Source organism: Camelus ferus, chromosome 1, assembly GCF_009834535.1.
Source record: "Camelus ferus isolate YT-003-E chromosome 1, BCGSAC_Cfer_1.0, whole genome shotgun sequence".
Lineage (NCBI taxonomy): Eukaryota > Metazoa > Chordata > Mammalia > Artiodactyla > Camelidae > Camelus > Camelus ferus.
In genome coordinates this window covers 54,096,766-54,124,420 of record NC_045696.1, presented here as the reverse complement: position 1 = coordinate 54,124,420, position 27,655 = coordinate 54,096,766, and the positions used below count along the sequence as shown (strand labels likewise).

The 27,655-nt window shown below is 38.3% G+C and overlaps 2 long non-coding RNA genes across 2 annotated transcripts in view; both read left to right on the top strand.

The window, feature by feature from the left end:
• Positions 1 to 27,655, top strand: part of LOC116666611 — a 1,176,059-nt gene that overhangs the window by 629,939 nt on the left and 518,465 nt on the right. The window lies entirely within an intron of this gene.
• Positions 1,845 to 26,568, top strand: LOC116666613. Its single transcript, XR_004323554.1, has 3 exons — positions 1,845 to 1,936; positions 14,625 to 14,630; positions 26,559 to 26,568. It is a non-coding gene; the product is annotated as an uncharacterized LOC116666613 (long non-coding RNA).

Here is a 27,655-nt window from a genome sequence, read left to right as displayed (position 1 = left end):
TTCTGCTGTATTTAAATGCTGGTAGTTTTAGGGCAAAGACAGGACTCAGACAAATCATGCTTTGGTGTAATGTTGCTCCAGGACCTGTATGAGAATCCACACTCTCTTCTAATATATATATTTTTTCCAATCAGGCTGTCTTTCAAGATTGAAACACTTCTTACTGAGTGAGAGTAAAATTTTAAATTTAATTGCAAAAGAAACAAAACGGAAACATAAACTGGGCAAAGTGAAACAAGCAAAGAGATCAGTGATGGGGACGGCATACGATGCTGGTCCGGATTCCTGGAGGAAGAATCTAGTTCTCCAGGGTGTTCTGGAAGCCAGGTTGTTTACTAGTGATGCCCAGTGCATAGGCCAGACTAGGGGCTGTGCTCCCACCTCACAAGGCTGATCCACAGTGTTGGCTGGACCAGCTACACCTAATAAAATGCTTCTACTCTTTGTCCTTGGGGCCCAGTTGCTGTTTTTCAGCCCCAGAGACTAAGAAACATTACAGCTGTGTCATTCAGAGACATTGATTAAGTTAGTGTGGAAATAAGACAGGTAGAAATATATGTTTTGTTTAGGGTGTAAGGAAACGAAAGGAAGAATTGTGCTCAGAATGCCCACAAAGGAATTAGGTGATATTCAAGTTATGTTTGTGTACTTGACTCTCCTAGAGAAATTACTTTTTCTCCATTGCTCCACTCCCAGTGTTTAACACAATGAATGACATTGGAGGCATTCGATAGATGTTTATTAAATTAAACTGAAAGGGTCAAAGAAAAAAAATGGTATTCTTAGCAAAAGACTTAAGCGATGGGGATACATTAGAAATAGATGTTTAAAAAAAAACAGCCCCTGGGAATTTCCTGGGTTGGATGGACACATGTATAAAGAAAAATCATGAAGAGCTTAAGGAATTATATTTTTAAAAAAACAAGATTTAAAATTTTAAAGGACAAATTGGGGATGTTTATGAGCCACATTAAAAAGCATACTCTCTTAAGAATCTGGACTGATGAGGATACATCCCGGATATGCTGGGGGGACATCTGGAGACACAAAGCTGAAGAAGGGAAAAGAGACATTTTCAGTGTGATGTGGCACCCAAAAGGCTAATGTTATTTTTGGATGCACTCTATTTAGAGCATTTCATCATGGAATAGAGAGGGTGACAGCTCCACTCCCAATGACATTCATGAGACCTATTCTAGAATGCCCCATTCAGTTTGGTTTGTCTGACTACCAAAAATAAGTAGACAGATTGGAAGGACTCCAAAGAAGAGTTTCACAATTGATTAGAGGAAAGAAGCTGACTTATGGGAAAAGTTTGAAAGAATTATGTCTATACAGCTTGGCTAAAGAAGGTATGTATGTACGTGTTCAAAAACCATAAACACTTAATGGAGGAAGGAATAATTTATTCTGATAAAAAGGATACAGGTAGAACTGTACAGTGAAATGGGTTTTGAAAAGAGACTCGAGCTTGCATAGGGGGTGGGAATTGGGTGGTGCGTAATGACATCTACTCCGTGGACAGAGTAGTTTGGAGGTGACATTGATGTGGAAGTGGTGGGTGACCTGAAGTGAAATGCTGAAACATAGCTTCCAAATATATTGAAGAGAGTGATAGGAGGCAGGGCGAGAGGTGAAAGGATTCGATGTCAGGTTAGATGCTTCCATCTCAAATCACCCACCTTCCACACTGTAGTCGTGTGCACCGTAAGTCTCATTTGTACTTAACTCAACTTTACCTGCTTTAATCCCAGATGTATTGAAATGCCTTGCCTTTCCCTCTCTTTTAAATACCTTTTGAGGAAAACTAAGGTGGTTGTAAAACCGTTTACCACACAGATACTCATAAATACCATGTAAAAATGCTCACCATTGTTAAAATGGTTGTGAAAATAACTCAGATCTCTAATACAGCCAAAATAATATTGGCTGAGAAGTTATAAATGTTGAGACATTAGGATGAAATGTGTGGTAAATGCATGGATGGTGTTGCATAGATACTTGCAAAGAACCTTTGTGTGTGTTTCTTGGTTATGAAGCTAGAACATGCTATTTCTTTTGTTAGATTGTCCTCTTCAGTGGCTTATATTGGGCTTCCATCTCACAGTAGTGAGACCTTTAAGAGAGTAAATTCAAATTCAGCAACTGCATACAAATGGCTGAAAGGTGTAGATAAAGAAAGATTTAAAAAATGAACAAAATAGCAGGGAAGTAGGAGAGTCAGGGGTTGGATTTTGTGATGAAGTCCACAATCACTGTTACCTGTTAAGGACAGCAGCGCCCTTATATTCCTTTACACACCCATCTTTGACAGTCATAGACCCAACAGAAATATCTTGTGTTCTCAGTAAAGCTCCTTTGTATCTTTCTTTAAACTATCTGACTCAAACTCTTAATCTTAGAGAAACTGACAGTTAGAATAAAAATGTTTCATTGCTTTGTTTTCTCTTCTGGGGGTATAATCAAATTGCCATCTTTTTCCACATTTTTCATTGTCTTTTGCTGAAATATACTGTCGGTGTCTATTAATATTACTAACCTCCACAGGAAAATTAAGAAGCCTAAAATAAAAAGGAATAGGTTTCCACCAGCAAAGCCTCAGAGTGGTCAAACTGGCTAACAAGGGGACATGAGGTCTGAGTATTCAGTTTTGTTTTAGGTCTCTCTGGAAATTACAATAGCGTAGGGGAGGGGGTGAAAAAAACCCTCAAGAAAATTCTGAATTTACCAGTTATGGCTCTAAATTGAATTTCTGGAAAAGGTACAAATATGTATTATATACTAAAATTCTAATAATCCTGAAGGAATTCTGGGCTAATATTAGTTGTGTTCACATCTCTTCAATTATTTATTCATCCCTTTATAAATGTTTTTTCTATACTCAGTACCAACTCAAGTGCTGTTGGAATACCACAAGGTAGGCTCGTTCTCTGTACTTCATTAATTACAATATATTTGTGGGGGAAAAGGACAATAAAGAATAAATTCAAGGGTGTTATATTGCAGCAGAATTTGCTAATGAAAGATGCAGTATTAAGGAATACTCCAGTTTCTTGCTGAAAGTCTCTAGGAAAAAAATTATTTATTGCCTTGATTTAAGGAGGGAAGGTAGGAATAAAGACATGATGGTACAACACATGGGGGGATGCGAGCGCCAGTGCTGGCCAGAGGGAAGGGCCATCTCGGGGAGCAATAGCGTATCTTCAGACTGTGTAACAGAACTTAATTATTATGTGCTCTTCACTAAATAGCTCTGTGTCTTTCTTGACAGCAGATATTCTCATCAACTCCCATTTCTTACTTACCACCCCTAGCTTGTTCTTGGAGAAAAATGTTCTCCTTAGGAAATGACTCCCACTAGAATAAAAGCCGGTCTGCACACCCAAAGCTCAAAGTCCTCCAAAGAGAGATGTCAGAAGCATTGGGTGGACTGGGCAGAGTACTGCAATCTCATTTTAACTCTTGCCCTTACCCTCAGGGATAGAGCCACTCTCTTGATGTCAATAGCATTAAACCCCCTTCAACATTGATTTAGGTACTACTTGTCTGGTGTTACAATTAAAATTATTTTTTTAGTTTTTCTTCTCAATCAGATTAAAAGTTTTGAGGACAGGAATTGGCCTGACATGAAGCTAAATACAGAGTAGATACTAAAATCCTATGTTGAATTTAATGGGTTTATAAGATTGTACCTTGTTTCCTTTTTTCCCCTTTTTTCTGGCATGGGTGAAATTCTCACCTCTAGAGGTAATATGGGTAGGGTGGGCTTCGAGCACTTCACATGTACCAATTAATTCAATCATGTAGTTATTCGTCTACTTGTTTAAGATTTTCCTATGATGCCTTCGACTTTGCCCTGACAGCCCGCTCAAAGTTGGTCTGTGCAAGCTGAGGATGAGGTGTCTTATTTCCTTCGGTAGGAAGTAATAAAAAGTGTTCCTAGCTCGCTGTTTTGCATACAAGGGGTGTCGCACAAATGGCAGGGATGCTGTTGATGATCTCTTCCTATCCCACGGAAAAGGAATCAAAGAAAGTAAGCGTGGGTTGATTATGCTATCTTTTTTTGGTTGTTTGTTATTACTGAAGTACAGTTACAATATGTCAATTTCTGATTATGCTATCTTTAATGCTTATAGATTTTACTCCTTTCAATCCCTCTGTCATCTCTCAATGTGTAAATATACCCTTTGAAGCAGCTGGTTCATGGACATATGTGAAATTACCTTTTGCCTTCAATATTGTTATGATAAATATTTCATTTTTCTCTAGCTTCAAATTCCTTTTGGCATATAAAGGCATTTTTTCCTTCTCCTGAGCCCTAACATTGTTACCGATTTAACAAACATTTGTATATCCTCTTCTTCATCTCTTCGTGTAGGTGTAATAAAACCCAGCCTTTATCTCAGCTGCCAGAAACCCCAGTGACCCTGGATCAGGTTTATACAATGCAAAGTTCATCGGGTTTAAAATGGAAGGTTTTCCTCTTTCCCTCTCTACAAACATTCCTTTTGCCACATCTCCGGAAGATTTGGTTAAAATTTTCCTACCCCTCACAAGAAACAATATTACTTTTGCAACTGGGCATAGGGAGGCCATGCTGTATCTCCTGGGTACTCAGAAAACACAATCACAGGAGACTGAGGGGAGTAGAAAGCTCTGATCACACTGATCCTTTGTTTTATTAACACATGCCCTTCCGGGACAATAGCATCCCAGCACCGGCTCCTGTTTGCAGTGTGGGAGAGGCTGCTGATACCTCACAGTCATACTTAGAAAAACTAACCAGTCCTCAGAAGCAGTTCCAGATCTGTAGCTACAATCTCAGGGATAAAGATTGTTGCATTTGCTCACAGGGATGCAATGTAATGTCTCCCTTAGCTTCAGTTGTCTTGAACTCAGAGAATTTATGTCAATGAAGCATGAGAAGATTTGAATATTTATTATGAACTAGGAGTAACTCAAAAATACACCATTTTACACCTGGGAAAGTATTATAAGATAATAAATTTGAAAAAAAGAGAAATAAAATATTTATGTGTTAGAAAAAAAGGAATATAATGTTAGTGACAATGTTGCTATTCCACTGTTCATCTCCTGCTTTGACTGACAGATAAAACAGCCTTGTGTCAATTTGAAGTGGCTTCTCATCTCTGAAACTTTCCCTTTGCAGGGGTATCTCTGGCAGATCCCTTCAGCTGTCTCAGTGGGAAAGAAACAAGCAAGATTACAGAAAGAGAGGAATACCTCTTGTTCCCTCAGCCTTTTACTTTACTTGTTTTTCCTTGATTTCTTTTTGTTCTCTGTGTGTTTTTTTCTTCGAGACTGCTAAGGTATATTCAGTTTCTGAAAAGTAGTTAAAAGGAGCTCATTACACAAATAGGTTTGTATAAAGGCAAGAATGCTAGAAAGAGGTTAGACACTAAGGAAATATTTTTCTTTTGTGTAAATGATGCCCTTGTTGTAGATGGAACTTATTTTGACTGTTTATGTTTATTTTTATGAGCATAAAATGTTTTCCTAGAACATGAGGTTCTGAACAAAATGTCACGTTGTTATTCTGAATGGTACTTGGCTGAATGGTGTGTTAGACATTTTTGCATAGGAGGCACTTACAGTGATAACATCATAAGGAGAAGAAAGCGGAATGCTAAGAGACTAGCCTTGAAGCTGAAGGGAGCATGGGACATACAGTATTTTGACTTAGATTCTGTTTTTAGAGGAATGCTTTGGATGTAGATCTGATAGAGAATCAAAATAAAGTCGCTGGAAAGAACTTAGCCTTCCCAGATCCCTTTCAGCAGGTTACTTGTATTTTAAAAATTCACCAAGGTTCAGGCAACACTGGCCTCTTTGTGTATGAAATTTATATCCAACTAATATATAGGGCAATTTTGCTACTTTTCAATTAAGAATTTGGCATAGATTAAGGAATCAGTGCTAAATAGTTTTATAACTATCTGGTTAGAAATAAATAAAAAAAAATACTAGAAAAAAAAAATACTAGTTCTTCTGAACTGCTCCAGTAGACCCTGCACACTACTTCAATGATGCTCAGAACAGTGTTTTCGGGCCCAGCTGCATACCTCTCTGTAGCAATGGCTTCAAAAGTATAGTTTTTATATGGGTAACAGTATGGAGGTTCCTTAAAAACTAAAAATAGAATTACCCTATGATCCAGCAATCCCACTCCTGGGCATATTTCTGGAGAAAACTCTAATTTGAAAAGATACATGCACCCCAGTGTTCACAGCAGCACTATTTACAATAGCCAAGACATGGAAACAACCTAAGTGTCCATTAACAGATGACTGGATAAATAAGCTGTGGTATATATACAAAATGTAATATTACTAAGCCATAAAAAAAGAATGAAGTAATGCCATTTACAGCAACATAGATGGACCTAGAGATTATCATATTAAGTGAAGTCAGACAAAGACAAATATCATATGATATCATTTATATGCAGAATCTATAAAAAATGATATAAATTATACTTACAAACCAAAAACAGACTCGTGGATGTAGAAAACAAACTATGATTACCAAAAGAGAAAGGATGGGGAGGGATAAATTAAGGCTTGGGGATTACTATATACACATTACTATATACAAAATAAATAAACAGCAAGGACCTACTGTATAGCACAGGGAACTACATTCAATGTCTTGTAATAACATACAGTGGAAGAGAACCTGAAAAGAAAAAAATTTGTGTGTGTGTGTAGGTATAACTGAATCACTTTGCTCGATACCTAAAACTAACATTGTAACTCAAGTACACTTCAATACAGATTTTTATTTTTAAGTATAGCTTTTAGGTGGCCCAAACTTCTTTTCTCACCAGGAAAATGCTATGGAAAGAATTGTGGGCCTTGTCTGGAATGCCGTTTAACAGATACTGGTAAATAACAGGCCAGTACAAACTCCACCTGGTGAACTTAATTCAATATTGGGAAACTCAATGTACTTTTTATTTTATTATTATTCCTTCCTCATCATTGCATTACACACAGCTCACATTTTCCTCCTGAGAACTGCCTGCCAGCCTCATTTGCTTGTCCTGTTATACTGCTTTTTTGATCCCTAACACAGGAACTACTTAATGTACATAATAAAACCATAGCATCTTCCCGACTTTATCTCATTAATCTTCTTAACTAAACAAAACCCATTTGCTTTCTTGCTTCACCTTTATCCTTCAATTAAGGTCTTGTTTTCTTACCTTCGGACTCTTTTCCTTCAGTTCAACTTCAGTTGAGTCAACTGTCACTCCTTGTTCCCAGCATTTCCTTGGTGTCACTGCCATCAGTTGTAGAGTTGAAGAACTGAGTTCTTATCTTTTTACTGACACAGAAAAGCTAGACTCTTGTTTTTAATTTAGCAGAGGTTGGCATTAGAAACACATCCTCCGTGCCATGCTAGATTATTAATATTAATCCTTATGAAAAATAGCAACATTACTTCTGCACTTGAGAAAAGAATATTACCAAACAGGACTAAACAATTAATCTTATGAGTTATTCTTGCTTCTAGACAATATCTGACCCAGGAGACAAAAAGATGAAATTGTAAAAGAGTCAGAAATCTGGGAGGCAGAGATCCCTGAAAAATCCTGACAGTGAATAAAGGTAGGCAATTCTGATCCTATCTTTGAATTCTTTACACCCACCCGTGGTAAAGCAAAGCACTGTGACCTTTCTTGATTACTGACTGGCTTCATGCTCACGTTTGTTTTGAAGGGAGAGTGGAAACTGGGCTCCGTTGTCAATAGCTTTTGTTCCATCCACCCTATCCCTTCTACATTTACTCTATCCTAACTCATTTTAACCATCAGAACGGGACAGAAGATATCTTTAGGAAAATCACAATTATTATTTTATTCATCCACTTATCTTTTCCCTCCCATGCCTTACTTTGGCCAAAATTGGTGAGGTGTAGCATTTGCTTAAAAATGGAGAAATGAAAACCCATGTTTGAGAGAAGGCTGTACTCCATAAAACGGCAAATAAAATTGTGTCGAGAAAGTAAATAAACCAAGGGTTTGTGTAAAAGATAAAGAGAAGTGCTAACAAAAGTTGGGGAGTCTACCCAGAATACGTAAGGATCCATTAGGGCTTGTGTGGGTTCTTCTCGCATTTCAGCGATAGTGTCCACTTTAATTCTGAGCACATCTAAACTCTGGAGTGCAGTGAAAAGAGGGCAAGCTTTCCTTCTTTCCAATATTAGAATTTTTATGTGCTTTCCATCTGCCTCCTAAGCTCAATATTTTGTTCATGATATTTATTCCTTATCCTGTGTCTCTGAATTCTTGGCTACATATGCAGAGGTGATGCTTGATTTGTGGTTTCATTTTTATTTCCTAATTAGTCCTACACAGATCATTCATTATCATAACATAGAGTGAACCCTCTCTTCAGGACCTGTACTCTCAGTTACTCACTATTTTATCTGCCCTATTTTGTTTCTTTGATAATACTGAAAACAATTTGAAATTATCTTTTTCTCCCTTTGCATTATAATTGTTTCTTAATAGAATGCAAGCTTCACAAGGGCACGAAGCTTTATCACTGCTCTGTTTACCACTCCCACACTCTGCCACAGCGGTGCTGGCTCTCATAGGTACTTCATGATGGGGTGATGCCTAGATCCATCCCTTAATTGTACCAATAATACTGTTATCATTATTTATTATATAGTAATAATTAATATATACTCAATATAATATTTAATAATATAGTTAATTAGTATATATTTAGATCTTCCTAGTAAAGAAAAATGACAACTTGCATACAATTCTGTAAAATAATATCTATAATGTCATCTAATATAAGTAGCATAAAATAACATGTGTAAGTGTAGCATTCAGTCACGACTCCCAGTTTGTTTTTATACCTTTTCAGGTCTATTTTTCCGATTAAGATAATTGGATTTGGGATGGATTTGGTTTATTCACAGATTACAGATTATGAATATATGAATTGTTAGTCTTGTCACTATTTGCCTGGTTCCTGTATCCATCTTCACCTATCCTTCCCCTATAATAATGCATAAGTAATTTTTTTTTCTACATTTTGCCACTTTGAATGACAACATTGTTGATCGTAACTCAGAGCTCAGCAGCCTGGCTCCACTTTGCCTTGATGCTTGTGTGAGTTTCAGGACTCGATCTCATAAGAGCTTTATCTCACTCTGTCTCTTTCACTGGAAAACAATATTTGAAAGATGCTGCAGAGAAGCAAGTTAAATTTAAAGCTTTGATCAAAATGCTCCATGACTATGTGTGCATAATAATTTCCCTAACTACAATTCTATTACAATATTAATTTGAAATAACACTTCCTTTGTCTTCAATTAAGAAAAAATTCTGTAAATTTTTACATATTAAAAAACGAGGCTATTTAAGAATTTAACTGTTACCTCGATGTGTGTTGATTCTCAAACAGTAAATGATGATGTGTAAAGACAAGCTTATTGGTCCATGTGTGATTTAACTGAACCAAGTCACCTCAGGTTAGTTATGTCTTGAAGTATACAGAGACCTGATTCCTGGGCACTGCGTCCTCAGCTTACAGCATCATATTCTATTTCTGCATCCGTACTGACAATTGCTGTAGGTATGCACTTCCTTTCCCTTAGTCGCATAGAAAGGATTCAATACAAAGTTGGTTTTTTCTCCTTAAAACAATTTTATTTCCATATTGCCACAGTGAATGGAGAGAGCTTGAGTCAATTTAATTTACAGAAAGTAAAAGAAAATCATTATATGGCCAACAGTATACTGCCCTTTTCAACCAAAAACAAATTTTTTCTTTACCAGAAGAAAGAAATTAATTTGGATTACTTTTTTTAACTCTTCTATTCAACCATGCAAAGATTGTAATAAGCAGCAAAATATATTTGAATCAAAAATTAGAGACATGAGCAAGGAAATCAAATGGCCATGATAATATACTGAAACCAGTCACTTCATGATTGAAAGTTGTCTTTCCTTTATACAAGACAGGACCTAAATCATTTAAAAGGCAACTGATTCTACATGTTGTGTTGTTTGGGCTTCTGTATAGACTCTGAATTGGCCCATTGAAATTTAACATTGAAAGTGGACACGCTAATAAGATCAAATCATCGCCAAGTGAGAAGTATTGCATTTAATTTGAGAATGTCACCTTTTCAGAGGAAACTTCCCTAACCCCTCTATTTGAAAAACATCACTGCTGACCTCCACCACTCTACCACAGTTGCCTTCCACCATTTTGATATGAAGTTCGCATACACAGCTGGGAGGGAAGTCGAGGTCATCCCAACCTCCAAATAAGTCAAAAACGTTTAGAGAGAACTTGTTACTAGGTCTCTAATAAGTTGTTCCTCCTCTTTAAATATAGTTGTTCCTCCTCTTTAAATATGCCTCAAGTATAAAAAGAAGTAGGTAGAATGCACGGGCTCTAAATTTCTTTTCTGTTCTTACATTCTAGCTAAGGAAAAAAATGAGGTCACATCACAGGAAGAACTTGAATGTAGTGTTGCCAGGGAGTTTGCTTAAGTAATCATTTGCCTCTACCATTTCTAAAAATGGTGTGAATCAAAGAAGGCAGAACATGGCTTCCTTAGCGTTCTGTGAACCCGACATTTCTATTAACTGGCATGGTGGCAGAAACTTCTTAGTTGCATATTTTGAACTACATGGAGAAGAAACAAGTGCTGAATAAACATACTAATATCGACCATATTAAAAGCAGTTTTCAGGCTATGGCAGAAAATGGGTTCAACTTCTTTGTTGCTCTGTTAACATCACTTTGAGATACTGCAAAATACTAAAAGGCATTTGAAATAAAATAAATATTAACATACTCAGTTTGCTTGTAATTGTCGGTGTAAATTCTGTTTTCTTGAAGTAGTGATAGAAAGAGTATATGAAATGTTATAGATACTAATCTGTTTGAATACTCTGCCCCTACTAGGTGAAACTTTTATTTTGATTTTGGGTTTCAAGATGTAACACCAGAAGCAGTAGATGAAGTCGTGGGGCAGGACTCTAAGATCTGGGGTCCCCTTCCTGTGCACAGAGATCCCTGGAACCCACTGACATGACAGGAACTGGGCCAGATTCTCATCCTGGCTCTTCTGTTTAACTAATTGTTCTACGTGTGATTTGTTGGGCAAATAATATGGCTTCTCTAAGCAGCAGCCTGCCCAGTTCAGAACGTAGGGGTAAAAATATTTGCTTCACAGAGAAGTTAGGATGATTAAATAGAAAAAGTGAATGTGAAACATTATGTAAATGAGTAAACTATTAAGTGTCATTGAAAATGTAAGGCAGCATTATTTCTAAATGGCTCATTATATTTGAGCCCTAATTACCGAAGTCACATGTTTACAATCCCTTTCTTTTATAGTGTAATTAAGTTTCCTCGTCATCAAAAAATATAAAATGAATTTATGCATCAAAGGTGCACCTCTTATTTGTGGAGAGGAAGTTTTCTGTTTAAAGCATTATGAGTATTAAAGGTAACTCTTGTGAAATGGAAGTGCTTGTTAACTCAAGGTTGTGTTTCTAATAGATTGTAGGGTTTAGGCAGGAAGAATGTCTTTCTTACTCCCTTTTGTACTCGCAGTTCTGAACACAGACTAGGTACTCCAGCAGTATTTATTGGTATGGAATTTGGGGGAGGGGTTGCTCTCACAGACCCAATCAGCACAATTCTTTGCCATGACTGGCAAGTTAAATTACCTTTCTATTTCTGCAAAATAGGAGACCGCTGATTGTTTTTAATCCAACTCCAGTATCACTTTTCTGGGTATTACAGCTGTCTGAGAGACACCATATTACACTGACACCTTCACTGAAACAATTCTAAGAAATGTCCTTCTTATGCTTAATTTCTTTGTTTTTCTATATATCAAAAGAAAAACAAACTAACCCAAAGAAGTAAATTTTGAATACTTACGCATTTACTTCACTAGTTATAAACAGGTATCTTAGTCATCTACCTCTGGGAAAGGGCAGTCAGTGGACTGACAGCTGTCTAATACCTGCCACCACTGAGGTTGTTGTTATTTTTGATGGTGTCTTGGAAAATTTTTCCGTGGGAAAGGTGTTGTCCTCTCTACTCATTGCTGGATTTTGTCACCAAATGCACAAAAGATGAGTAACTAACATTCCTCTCCCATTAGTAATGTACAATGGAACTGCTTCTATCTGTGACTCTTAACCTCAGAAGAAAGAAAGAAACAAACAAAAAAAGGCAACAAAAGCACCCTGGATAAGCATGTTAAATAATTCTATAAGACCAACAAGCTGAATGAGAAAGAGAAAAGTGATTTTATTTCAAAAGTATATTTTTAACAGTTGTGTGTGTTTTCATTTATTTCTTCTCTTTGTCTCTTGGCTGTTCAGATTTGAATTTATTGTTTCTAATGCACTAGTATTTCTATTCTAGCTTGGCATGTAGAGTTGATGAATTCACTTTATTTTAAAATGTTTCGGTCAAACCAGCCCCCGATGAGCTAAAATCATATGCTTCAAGTCATTATACTTTTGTAATAAAGACATATTCAAATTTTAAAGGTCTCAGGGGTTTACTTAGGTTAGCATGATCATTCTTAGACAAAGAAAAACTATTCAATAAATAGCAACTATTATTCTGTGCAAAGCACTTTTCTTACACATTATTTTAGAATAATTCCTTGAAGTATGTGTTATTATCCCCAGAGATTAGAAAGATTGAGAAATTTGCCCAAGGTCATAAAGCTAGTAAGGGATGACCCTAGGATTTAAACTCAGATCAGTCTTCAAAGTCCTTGTTCTTAACCTCTGCTTTTTCTATACCTTTATACTTAAGAGATTGGTCATGCGCTATGATAACATGGGTACTGGAATAGCCTCCTGCAGCTGTAGTATTTTTCTCATCTTTATTAAAAGCCTTAGTGTCCACCTTAGGAAGACTTTTATCTAATTTAGATTGTTTACCCCATATACATGAATACAATCTCAGTTTGGAAGGAATTTTGCCTCCATAAATATGTATCATTCTTATGTTCCATGACAATCAGTTTTGTGTAATGACTTTCACATATGGTTACTTTTGCTAATTAGTTAGCTGGTCATTCAGTGGCTATTCAACTACTATTCAATGTGAATATGAGATGGAAAACACTGAGATATTCTGAGAAGAATAAGATAAGAACCCTATTCCAAGGAACTTGAAATTAGTTACCTAGATTCACAAACAATAACAAACAACAGTAACAAACAATAACACAGGAAAGAATGAAGAATGAATAGAAATGTGCTGCAACCCTGATGTAAGTGATGGGTGATGGTGTGCTAAAGATACAGGCAGAAAGCATGCAATTCCAGCTGTTGGATCAGGGAGGCTTCAGAGGTATGAGAGGCGTAGAGGGATGTGTTGGACTATTTGATATAAGGAAAAGGGAATTCCAAAATGAAGGATTGACATGATTGTGGCACAGTGTCCTCAGTCTGTAGAGCACATATTTGGAGAATGGCAAATGACCCAGTGGACTTGAAGCCTGGCACTGATGGCAACTTGTGGGGAAGGCAAGCTAGAGACCAGGTCATGGAAGTCTTGATTGAAATTTAGTAGAATGTTTGCACTTGTTTCTATGAGGCATAGAGGATATTTGATGATGGTAGCAACTATCTAATCTACATTTTGGGAAATTTTAAAAATTTCTCTATGGAAGAGGATTAGAGAAATGAAAAGTGAGAGATTTTGCTCTCCAAGAAAGACAGGGAAAAAGTCTGCAGTTGCCACAGGAATGAAAAGGAAGAGACAGAATGGAATTTGCAGAAATAAAACTGGATGAATGTGGCCTGATCATTGTGCCTTCGGAGGACTGGCCACAGACAGAGTGTACAGTGGGTAAATTTAGTTTTCCACATCTTTCTACTATTTGTCTCCCATCCCTATACTAGAATGTTCTTTCTTTTGCGGCCCACCCCCTTCAGGAATCATTAGGCAGCCCAGCTGAGCTTTCAAATCCTCAGAGGGAGGTGCTCTAACACCATCACATCTTTTGATACAGTTAGAATGGATGCCTTTCCCAAGGACAGTGTTCATAATGTTGGGTGGGCATGTTCCAAGAGTTTTCTGGATAGGGTGGAGCTTGACTGTTCTCTAGCTTGGGTTTTCTTCTGATTTCCTTACGTCACATGATACATGTACTCCTAGTTCAGCACATTGTCTCCTCAAGTCAGAGACAAAAGGGGAAAAAAAGGACAACAGTCCAGCACCCCTGACCACATCTGTGTGTTCTCCTTGCTTCTGGATAAGTGGAATGATGAAGACCATACTCAGGAAGCCTCTTATCTAGAGTTTCTGCACTGCACAACTCCAGAGCAGTGCAGTAAAAGACAGTGTAAGAGCTTCCCCCACTGTCTTCTGCTTCTTCCTGTCATTGAGTTTTCCAGCAACCCAGGATCACCCTACTCTTCCTGCTTGTCTCCCTCGTGTGTTCATCTTAATCTCCCTTTTCCACCTCGTGAACCCTGGTAAAACATGAAATCAGTCACAGGCCAAACAGAAACAGCGGCTGTTTCTTCTTAGGCATCAGGAATAGTATGATCTGCTTTGCAAGCCCTGCTTCATTTACTTCCCCAGTCGTGTGTTCGTTTGTTTTGATCAGTGTGTCTGTTGTCCGGTACTGTTTTAAAGAATAGTCTCAGTAAGAGATGAATCAGAATAGCCAGCCCCTACCAAACAGAGAAGGTAGCGTAGCATAAAATCTTTTAAGAGAAGAAATAATTAAATTTAAGCAAAACAAAGACTGGCTATTCTTATGAGTGAATATGTATGTCTAAATTACTTCAGTTACCAAAAACACGTCTTTCCAGAACAGTTGGCTAATAACATGGGTTTCCCCATTAGGATTCAGCTTCACAATTGTGAATAACAACCACAAGGGGAAAAAAAAAAAGAGCTAAACTAAAAGAGAATCCTATATTGTATTGTTAAACAAATGTAACATTATTTAGGGTTTTTTTCTTCCTTGTCCCTCTTTTCCATGTTCCAAGGCTAGGAAGATAAATAACAGCAGGTTTAATACTATTGACAGAAGCCTTTCTGCTGTGTAAACCTGCTTTCTCTACAGATGCATCATGGCCATAGGGGACAGTGAGAGCAAGATTGAAGATTCATTAATACATCCCCATAAGCAAAAAGCAAATGAATCTCATGTCTGTCTCTCAGAATATGTGGAATGACTCACTCAACCAGCTGTCTAGGTCCCTTCTGGCTGGAAATATCAGAACCAGTATTGAATAATCTCATGTTAAAAGATAAACAATGCAAACCCACTTTATGTGTTTGTATTGTAGAGTGTCGCTGTATCTAATTGCAGACTCCTCGCAAAATATTCACTTTATTGAGAGTAGTATATGATTAGGCAGAAGTTCTGGGCAGAAATGTTTTGTTCTGTTCTCAGACTGAATTTTGTGTTTATGAAAGCTACAGAAGATTTTGATAGGGGTGACACTTCACTTGGTTCTTTATTTCTGAATGCAACATTGGTGGAAGATGGCACTGTTAGAAACGGACTGTCTTCTTCCCCCAGCTTCTTGCAGTGAGTCTAAACCCAGACACATGTTTGTGCGTCATCTCCGTTTTGGAGAAGAAAGTCCTACATATGAAAGGACATAAGAACTGCCATCTGGTCCTGGTGATTTTTCTACGTCTTGTTTATCTGTTATGTGTAGAACATCTTGTACATTAACCACTATTTGATCTAATAATTCTCATCTGGTTCTCTTGCCTGTTTCCTAAGACATTTGGTAAATGAGACTCTCTCTAATATATTCCTTAAAACAGGAAAGCAATTAATTCATGTAATGTCTCAGCCTTCTCTTTTCCCTCGTAAAGACCAAGAAAGGAAAGTAGCTTCTACCCATTCTATTCAACCTGCAGCCCCTTCTCTCCTATGTTGATCAGCTGGGTCCCCACTCCTATTCTCTCAGTCCTTCCATTTTTCTTTCTCCTTTTTTGAGTGAGTGAAGAAGTAACACAGGTTTTTGTGATGAAGGCATTGGGTTTTGTTCAATGTAAACAAAAAAGTGAAATATATTTGACTGATGGGATTGTGAATATTCTTTTTTTTTTCAAACATTCTACAATTATGTGTTTTAAAAAAATCAATGCTTTTTTTCCTTATTCTTTTTCGATTAAAAGTGACACTCATTTAAAAGTTTATTTATTCACTCCGCAAATAACTATTTGTGCCTATTATGTGCTGGACTTTGTTCTAGGCAGTGAGAAGCCAGACAGAGTTCCATCCCATATGCAGAAAATACAGTCTAGTGAGTGCTAGGAAAAAAACAAACCATCTCACTCTTAAGCACATAATTGCACCTACGCTAAGTGTTGTGGGGGGCACATATCAAATGCAGTGGGAAGACGGCATGGCATTCCAGTGAGAGGAGCAAGCACCCAATTAAGGAAAACAAAATGATCTTTTTAGAGGAAGCATGCATGTTGAAAACCTGTTTATTGCTATAAACAAAGTTTTCTGCAACTGTTGATTAATAGCATAAACCTTTCCTGTTAGATTTCAACTTCAAATCAGAAATAACAGCTACAAAGAAAAGAAAAGCTTTTAAGGTCACCTGTTTTTTGTTTGTTTTGGTCTTTTCGCTAACCACGACAAGGTGTATGAAAGGGCAGCCATGCTAGTCTGGAAGATCAGGGAGCACCTCCCTGGAGAAGTGACTTCTGATCTCAGAAGTCGAATGGAAGAGAATGTTGCAGCAGAGAGAAAAACAGTTTGAAGGCCCTGAGGCAGAAAGAAATGTTTCACTTGTGAAAAATAAAAGAAGGCAAGTTAGTTGAAACAGAGTGGACAAGAGGTGCAAAGCGAATCTGGGAGAGGAGGCAGGAGCCAGGCCATGCTGGGCATTGCATCCCATAGTCAATACTTTGGTATTTATCTTAAGAATGATGTTGGTGCCCCTGAAGGGTTTTAAGCTTGGCAGCTGTCAGGTAAACAAGGACACTAAACCTGCTAGAACAGCATTTTGGGGGTTAAAGTTTAACACCCAGCTTATCTCATGGAGACAGGCTCAGTGGTGGGTCCATTTGCATGCTGGAATATACCACAGAGGTCTACGAAGCCCAGATGCCAGACTTTAGGAGGAACCCTACCCTTGATCTGTGCAGTTTTGCAGCTGCATGATTAGGGAGGCACTGTGACCAAGAGCATAAAAACAGTAGCAATATTTAGGTGTGGCAGAAACATGGCCCCAGCTCTATTCAGCATTTACGGTTGTGGGTAGAGCCAGCGCCTCCTGTGATTTCATCAAGGCACTAACGTTTGCAGGTATATGACGTAGCAAGCAAGTGAGAAAATCCCCCACATCAGTGTCCCTGTCTGGGGAAGTGCTGGCCTCTCCTTTGGCATGAGAGGGGCCTTGAGTTCTAGGCTAGTGAGTGGCCAGGAGTGATTATCTTAAGCTCAGATCCTTCCTCAGTTGCCATGAATCTTTACAGAAGACCCAGGGACCTCTTGGATAAGTTAACCCTTACCTCTCAGCAATGACAGGCTTAACGTGTTTTAAATTACCTACTCTGGGTGCAATTCAAAAGCAGATTGGAGATGGCAAGAGTGAACAAGGAACACAGGGCCATTGCAATAATGAGGCAGGCATTTGAAGGAGTTTGAAATAGTGGTAACGTGGAAGTACATGTAAATGTGATTTAAGAGATTGATTTATAAGTAAAACTGGCCAGATTTTGGATGACCTGGTTATTGGAGCTTAGGAAAAGGGAAATGGCAAGGTTGACTCCCAGATTTGTAGGTTAAATTGGATGTTTGGTGCGTCCTTTCCCTGAGACAGAGAATATTTGGGGAGACCCAAATTTGGAAATCAGGACCATGAATTCAGCTTCGAATGGGTAGAGGAGACATTCTCTTAAATGGGATAAGCCTCTGACAAGAGATCTCTTGCTTTTAGGGCAGGCAATATAGAACAGAACCACTAACACAGTAAAGAGAAAAACGTAGTCAAGGCAAGATGGAGGCCTAGAAATTAAGGTGATTGTTTCTTATTCACGGCTCCATTGTCACCACTGTGTGTTCAGAGCATCTTCTCAGATTCTCAGAATTGTCTAAAGTAATTGCCTTCAAGGCTGATGCTTATCTTCTTAGTTTCAGCCTCAAAGTGTGCCAGTGTGGAAAGCATCCTGTAAATCCATTAGGTTTCTCTCATTCGTGTTATGCAAATGCAGGTTTAAAGTAAGACCAGGTGTCATAAGGTAGTACCTCCCCTGAAGATGTCATCATTTTTGTTGGCTACTGATTACTCTCCTCTGCCCACCAGCAGGAGTGCATGAGTTTGAGAGTTGGAGGAGTACTAGAAACTGCTGTTGGCTTCCTTTATCCCTCATCTCTCATGTCCTGCCACACGCACCATCACTAACCTACTTACCCCAAGTCTGGAAGTCCAGCTGCCTATAGAGGATGAATGATTATGGCTCATACATTCCAAACCATTCCTTTAGGACATTCTCCTATAGTTATGTATGTTCCCTGGATGAACTGTGGTGTGTGTGTACACGTGGGTCTATACATAACTGCAGTGAATATATATTCATGTAATTTGTTTTCTAAGTGGAAGGATTATTCTTCTGTAATGCAATTCTTAAAATGTTAATATATTGTTTCATTCTTTGATGATAATCCTATCTAAGCCTCTTCAAGCTTTAAGAGTACTTGAATAGACAGTTAGAGGTATTTATTTTTCTCTGGACACTGTTGAATGACTTGATTGATTGTGGTGAGATGGGTTTTGAAATGGATATTTCAGTAACTCAGTGGTAGATGTCAAACCACTTGTGTATATGTGTGTCATGCAGGTGTCTCCTGAATTCAATAAGAATTAAAGTTTTAGTGAGAAAATATTTAAATTGTGTTATACCATTGAGTATAAGCCTATTCTTTTTTTTTTCTTTTAATGTGATGGATATAATTATTTAAGCAGTGGTTGAATTAGTGATCTCTTAAAAAAGATGATGCGGTTTGTTTATGTTATACTTATGAAAAAAGAGGTCATCAATTCAAAACTTAAATGCAGCTTTAATTATTACACATTTCTATAGAAAAAAGAGCTAAGCAGACTGTAGCAGAGAAAAGCCCCTAAATATTATACCTCTTCTATTTCTAGTTTCTTTTTGGGAGGGGGAGCATAAAACAGTCCCAGAATAAGTTGCCAGCCAGACATCTTCTTCTATTCACCTTCACTGATGCACAGAAAGACAGGTGAGATGAGGAAGAACTTACATGGTGTGTAGCCACTTGGTGGGTTCACGTGAGCACGTCTTAATTAGCGGAAGCTCTCTAAGTGCCATCAATCAAGATGCTGTTGCCTCTACCAAGTCCAGCAGACAGCGTGTGAAGTTCAAATTAAAACTAGTTGTAATAACCTCAGCTAGTCCATTTTGAAAGAAGATTCAGTGAGAACTCTAAATTAACTGATGGAACTCCAGTCTTTTGGACTAGTGAGCAGGCTGTAAGAGAGTGCAAGTGTCTTCTGCATGAAAGACTTGTTTTCTGTTCTATGATTGCTCCGAGCAAGAATTAATTTTATTCTTGATATTGGGAGTTGTATACATATGTTTCAATAATTGAGATGACATATAGTTGAAAACATGCTAATGACTGGATGTGTGGAAGGTAGTCATCTACACATCCTAAATACATGGCGCTGAAGAGGGGCCTGAACGTCTGCTGCCCTCTAGGGGCCAACGTTCAAATCTCAGACTGATGGTCCCCAGGGATTAGAAAAAGTGTTTGGGGATGTGCTAAGTCAAAAATGATAGCAGAGAGCCAGGACGGCATTATCTACGTTTTGAGAAAAAAACAAACTAACAGTTTTCTAATATCATGGCATTTGAAAGAATATTTTAGTTTGAAATGGTGAATCTACTTGAAATTCACGAACTGCTTTGATATATCAAAGATCTCAATTTCAGGCAGACCAAATCATATTCTACACAAGCAGCTTCATATCATACATGGTGTGTCTTTGTCATTATAATGTGGATGTCATCCTTATTCTGATTAAACTAACACTATCATGGGGACCTTTAATATACATCATGAAGTTGCAAAGTCTTTTTCTAGGCTTTAAAAGGGTAACAAATGGGTTTACTAAATTTATGTAGATTCTGTGGTCAGGGTCAGATTAAGACCTTTGAGGACTGTAAATATTGAAAACATTACTGTAACCCCTTTCCCACCCTAAGTCTGAATGTTAACAGTAGTCAAACTGCCATAAGTATATTAGGAAATACAAAAAGCCTCTTTTCCTATGATGTCTGCACTAGCCCTTTCATACTGAGATCTCAGAGATTCTCAAACCATTGTTAATGTTACTATTATTAGCAGCATCATTATTTGATGTCCCTGTGCTTTGCTTATAACTCTAAATAGTTATCTGTTTTACTTTTGAGTTAATCCAGAAGATTTGCCTATTACACTGTATGTTTTATTTTGCACCTTTTCCTATCAATTAAGAAAGAAACACTCTGCAAGTGTGAGAGAAAGCCAGACACCCAACTACAGCTCAACAAGTCTCCCCTAATCGGTTTCCTTTATTCCCACCCTTGTTATTGCTTTAAACTTAAAGCTTAATATTATCTTTCAGCATCTTTCTTCCCATAAGTGGCTTTCATACTGATTTAGTTTCTAGCTTGTCTTGATTTTTAACTTTTTGTTATATCAGCATTAATATATGTAGTTGTTTTGTAAGCAGTCAAAATGTTAAGTGCAGTGTCAGTCAATAGGTCACAACAATTTGCATAAATGTAATTATTTGACCGGAGATAAACAACAATTGAAAGATTAAATGCTGTAAGAATTTACCCCAATGTTCTGCTACTTTTTGAATATGAAGTCATTGTAAGATTTGTTTCTGGGATAGGAGTTTGGGATGATCTAGGATGGTTCTGTTCATTTCAAGGATAAATAGTAGAATAGGAAAAAAAGATTTTTTCAAAAAACTCTGCTTGCCATTTCTATCTAGAACTTGATTTTTGGTCACTTCTCTAGATCTAGCACGTATGGTGTAAATGGTAGAGTGGAAATCTGCTCTAAGAGTTGATGAAATTAACAAGGATGGGGGTGGAAGTGGAAGACTGATTTGTTTAGCTGCATGGCTCTGATGCTCTTCTCGCCACTACGCCCCAGGCTTCCTCTCCTCCCCTTCCCTCTTTCCTCTCGCAGCTCCCCTACCTTCCTCCTTTTCTTCCTCTTCCTCCTCCTCCTCATCTTCCCTTTCCTCCTTCTCCCTCCCTTTCCTCCTCATTCCCTGACTTTCAGCACTCACCTAGGTTTGCAGCTCCACATTGACAGCTCTGGCCCAAGTATGGATGTCATTGCTTTTTCTTGATTACACTTGATACAAGACAGTTGGTCGTTTCCAGTAGATTTTACTAAGCCCAAAGGAAACACAGGAGCAAAGAATACTGGGACCTAAAAATTGTTCTGCTTATAAAGTACAGGTTTCTGTTCTTTATAGTAGAGCTTACTCATAGAGCCTGTCTTATTTTAAACATTATCCTGGATGCTCCAAGATGGCCAAACTTAAATCCCAAGGGGATGGCACAGGTCAGCAAGCAACTTGGATGAATTACTTTCTTCTTAGCAACTGATCTTTATTTGGAGAGTTTCCTATTGACAAAGAAGTTTCTTTTGTACATTTGATACCTTTATGGTTTTGTTCTCCAGATATTAACTACTATTGTTCTGTTTGTTTAAATATAGATGATTACTTAGAAACCTCACTTCAGTGGATTGTCCAGTCCCCTCCCCAAAGACCTATAAATTCCTGAAAGTTTGTAATTTTACAATCACATCTCACTTCAACCTTCTACCTCTATTGAATTAATTCAGTTTGTAGTCCAACATTAGTTTTGTTCCACATGGTGTGAACCCACTTATGGAGCTCAGACCTAGAATTTACTCTTATTTTCCCCAAAATTAAAAAATATACATACAAATAAAAAAACCTCACATAAAATGTTTGTGCTTTTATTTTGTTGAGACAGTGTCATTTACATCTAAAGCTACAAAAAAATCTTTAAATTGAATATTAAGCCCCTTTGTTCCTAAACAGTTCTTCTACTATTTATGCAAATATGAGATTTAGTCTCCCAATTTGTATCTCATACTTTCTATTTTTATCTTTTCTCTTATCTTTCTATTTTATTCTCTGCCCACTCCCTTTCAAGTAGAAACCAAATTAACACCATTATTAATAAAGAAGATGTTTCACTTTTCCAGTTCCTGCCTCTAAACACTCTTCTGGACTTCTTTTTGCATGCTTTTGTTTTGCTGAAGCTTTGAAATTACCTCCTAGAAGCACCTTCCATTAAACTATTTCAGGCTCTGTTTTCTATAGTTGTTTTTTCCCCCCAATAGTAGATCTTTCAAATGAGATGTATTTCCTAAACTTTTAGACTTTTATTCTATCTTTATAGATCCAGGTTTTTTTTTTTTTTTTTTTGAACATATCTGAATAGAGGGTAATACCCATTTGTTAATGAGAATTATACATACACAATTATGGAGGGCTAGTTTGGTTTCAGTTTCATTAGTAACATCATAAACTGACCCAGGTTTTGACATTCATGCATAAAGTTTCTTACTAGCCAGTTTCCAGTTGCCATAAAGTGAAATCTAGCCAGACTGGGCGGGCTATCCTTGTTGGATATCCAAACTGAAAGTAATGACCCAAACCATTTTTCTTTCAGAAGAGAACAGGGAATTTATTTACTGTCAACAAAACTATAAACAACTAATATAGCAAATATATAGTGATGTTCCCAAATACCCCAGGCCATACAGTAATGTCTGTACATCAAGTTGTGCTCCGCTGTCAGCCCTCAGAAACTGCCCCAGAGGTTCCTCCAGTTTTCTGGGAAGGCTCTGTACTGGGATCTGGCAACTTGTGAACCCTCATCCCAGTAGAGAAAATCTGAATTTCCTTTATGTGTCTCAATTTTTATCATTATTTGCATCACAAACCATGTCAAGATTTCTTGATTCCAATGGAGGTAGATATTAAGAGCAAATGGAATTTCTGATTGGCTGAGTCAATTTTCATTAAAGGAAAATGACAAGAACAAACTTATGAAGCTAGTTTCCAGAAGGAAGAATCTCAGGGTAAGCCTTTGCCATAGAAATCCCTTTTTTTGAGGTGGAGCAAAGACCTGAAACCAATTTCCCTGGAGACAAAAGGGCTCGTCTATTACCAAATGGCAAGAATAAATTCAAATGGGCCAAGCCATATAGAGAGGAAAAAGAAACTTCTTCCAGAATGGACTAATACAGAACACTCACGTTTGAATATACATGTCACCATTTCACTTAGATATTCCATTGGAAATATTTTAGTGGTAAACACAGGAGATCATTAGAAATAATCCTTAAATTACTAGCTTCTACAAACCATCCCTACAAGGATACTGTAACCGTCCTCATTTTGTAAATGAGGAAGCAAATGCTAAGAGCTATTTTTGTTTATCTAAAATGATCCACCAGCAGCACTATTTACAGTAGCCAAGACATGGAAACAGCCTAAATGTCCATCAACAGATGACTGGATAAAGAAAATGTGGTATATTTATACAATGGAATACTATTCAGCCATAAAAACTGACAACATAATGCCATTTGCAGCAACATGGATGTTCTTGGAGAATGTCATTCTAAGCGAAGTAAGCCAGAAAGAGAAAGAAAAATACCATATGAGATCGCTCATGTGTGGAATCTTAAAAAAAAAAAAAAAGAACATAAATACAAAACAGAAACAGACTCATAGACATAGAATACAAGCTTGTGGTTGCCAAGGGGGAGAGGGATGGGAAGGGACAGACTGGGAATTCAAAATTTGTAGATACTGACAGGCACATGCAGAATAGATAAACAAGATTATACTGTACAGCACAGGGAAATATATACAAGATCTTGTGGTAGCTCACAGCGAAAAAAAAATGTGACAACGAATATGTATGTTCATGTATAACTGAAAAATTGTGCTCTACACTGGAATTTCAGACAGCGTTGTAAAATAACTATAGCTCAATAAAAAATGTTAAGAAAAAATAAATAAGAATTGGAATATTAAACTAAAAATTTCATAGGTAAAGCAAATGAAGTAGAATAAAAAGGATGGTATATCCACATTAAATATTGCAACTAATATAATTAATGAATGATGATAAAAGACAAGAATCTGGCAAAAATGAAACTGAGAACGCAATAAAAGTAAATGCAAAAATTCATTAAAATTAGTTTAACTCTAAAAAAATAAAATAAATAAAATAAAATGATCCACCTAATAAGAGGCGGAATAAAGATGTGAACTAAAATCTGACTCAATTCTTGGCTCTCTCCTTAAAAATCACATTGTCTAGACAGAGCTAGAGATTAGATCAAGGAAAATGCAGAAATAAACAAGAAGTAGTCTTTTGCACTAGCTCATGACAATTTCTAGTTTCCTCACAATCTTAATACATAATTCTCTTCTGTCGTTACTTTTGAAGTTTTCAATATCTGCCCACACTGGTACCCAACAAGTAAGAAACTCTACTTACTTCCAAATACATGACAAATTCTAAATCTTTGATGATTGTTTTTCATGGGTTTACTTAAACAAGTCGGTCAGTTCCTACTAGGTGTGAAACCCTTTAGCATTTTATTTAGAGAGAAAAAACAAATAGAATGATAAAGGAGATCATGAAAGGCACTCATCTGGGTTTTCAGGTTTGATGGTTTAGATTTACCTTTCTGCTTGGTAAAATGAACAGTGAGGGAAAGTGGGCATAGAAAAGAAAGAAATAAAGGGGAAAGTGAAAAGGAAGAGAGGTGCTCAGGGTTGAGACCCTTGGCCAGAACTCAGTGAAAAAAATTATGCCCAGAACTTCAGTTTCTGCTTCATTCTCTCCTTCTCTGTGATCTGCACCTCTCCACTAATGGAGAAACCCACATTTCCAGAACTAATACTCCTCGCGTGAATCCTAATTGACCCTGTGAAGGCTCTTCCTCCTGTTTTGTCTCCAGCATGCCATTGCCATCTGCCCCCCAGGAGACTTGAGGCAATCTCCGCTCTCTGCTTTCGCTGCTGGCCATGCAGAGAGAGGACAGTGAAGACGCTGAGGGTGAGAGAGAAGGTAATAATGGAAGATAATGAAGGACCCAAGAGAAAATCCTTCACGGAGAAAACCATACCCTGGAAAGAGAGAGAATAGGCAAGAAAGGGAGGCAGACAGGGCCCGAGGTTTGGCCAGGTGATGCGGACCCAGGGATCTGTGGGAATACAATGGAAACTTCATTTCCATTGCATTTGTTAAGCAGCTCTCTGTGTGCGTTTTTCACAATGTGTTTAATGTGTCCTTGGCAAGGGAAGCCGATATCAGTGACAATCTCAGCATTACCAGTTGGACAGGGATAAAGCCTGGATCAAGGATTAATGTGAGGGCTCGCTGATGGGGGTGAACAGCAAGGCACAGATGCCCACTCCCTGATAAGACTGGGTCACCCTCCAGCCTAAGCAGAGGAAGTTAATGAGGAAGGACTTCAGAATCAGACAAATCCAGGTGGAGCAGGGACAACATTCGCAGCAACAGGGGTCTGGTTGACATGAAGCTGTGTGTGAGCGAATAGGGCGTTGAGGATGTGCTGCCCGAGGCAGGAAGTCCCGGATCAGGGGACCCCGCTGAGATGACTCGGGACCTGCCCTTGTTTGAGATTCAGCCATTCATCCTCTCCTCTCCTCCTCATTTACTTCCCTTTTCTCCTTTCTCTGGAGTCATTTATACAGCAACTCTTCTACTTCATATCCCTTCTCTGCTTTCCCTTGGACTGCCAACCCATTTATTGTCCAACCGTAACTCCAAGCCAGTCACACCTTTCTGGAGAATAATAGTTTTCCCATCACTATTTGGGTTCATCAGTGCTATGGTCTGAATATTTGTGTCCCCTCCCCAAATTCATTTGTTGAGATCCTAATGCCCTTGGTTATGGTATATGGAGGTGCTTAGGTCATGAGGATGAGCCCTCATGCATGGGATTAGTGTTCTTATAAAATAGACCCCACAGAACGTCCTAGCCCCTTCAGTCATGTGAGGACACAGCAAAAAGTCTGCAGCCCAGAAAAGGACCCTCATCCGACCATACTGGCACCCTGACCTTAGACTTCCAGCCTCCAGAACCATGAGAAATAAATTTTATTATTTAGAAGCCACCCAGTCTGTGGCATTTTGTTACAGCAGCCTGAACTGACTAAGACAATCAGTGTAGCTTCCCACGACATTTTCTAGAGAACTGTCCTCAGGCCACTGAAAACAGACCCTACAGCATCATGAAGATGGTATTCCTAGTCAAATCTGTAAGACATGATTCTCTGCTAATAAAAGCTTGGCATGGAAGGGCTGAGGATTGGATCAACTTTAGCTCATCCATATAAACTCTTTCACAATTTGCTACAATAACAGTGTCAGAGCCTTGAATTAATGATAGTATTAGAAGAGGGATAAAAGACCAAGAAGGAAAGAGATCAAGGGGGAAGACAGAATGGCAGTGACAGATGCAGAGAGGACAGGGTGAAGGGAAATAGAGTTAACGTGGTTGGAGCTGTCTGAACAGCCAATGTGACTCTTCTCAGAAGAGCAATGTGCCTCTTAGCTTCTGAGCTGTAGGATTCAAACTCACATGCAAAGGTAAATATGACTCTTACAGAGGAAAGACTGCCTTACGTATTTAGCCTTTACGCCTCTTCCTCAGCCCAAGTCTCTTAGGAGAAGGCGTCACACAGGAGAAAGGCAGCCCTGAAATCGCTCCACTTTGCGTCATTCGCCGGACACCACAATCAAAGCAACTGGAAGGAGTGTTATCTGACGGATAGCATTAACTTTAGTGGCAGGGACCTCGCAGGCACGGAGGAGTCGGGGGAGGTTGGGGGAGATGTGGAGAGGGCCAGCACAATTGAGACTGCTATTGGATTGGTGGGCTTTTAGCCAGGCCCTGCTGCTTTGGAAGCAAACAGCATCTCCCTGCTTGTAGAGGTAATGGAGCTGTTAGGACGCTATTCAGGACTAAGAAAAGACCAGAGCACATCATCCCGCAACAATGGGCTATCTCTTAACCTAGTTACAAGGTAAGATAGAGCCCCCTTCCCACCTGCCCTGGCTCCTAGTACGGTTTTCCCTTGATGGAGCCGTGCACTCTGGAAGTCAGGCTGCATAAATCTCCAGGAGAGCAGACAAGGCAGAGGCAGAGATAGAGGAAAAGGGATGGAATTGCAGCAAAATAGAAAGAATGGACTAGAGTGTAACTGAGAAAATAAAGGAGAGAGAATACTAAGAAAAGGAAAAAGTACCCAAAAGGCAACAGTCAGGTGAGAGAGAAATAAGAACGGAAAGGGGAATGTAAAGGAAAGGGAGGGGAAGTCAAATGGATCTGAAATGTCTCTGCTGAGTAAACCCACCTTAACCTCATCATTTATTGGCTGAGTGCCATGCTTTCCTGTTTGCTCTTTGTAAAGTAAACAGACCACAGACTCATCTGGTTCTCAACAAAGCTGACTGTCACACGGGGGATATGGGTAGACCTGGGCTCGAGGTTTCCCTTTGGAAAGGGTTGA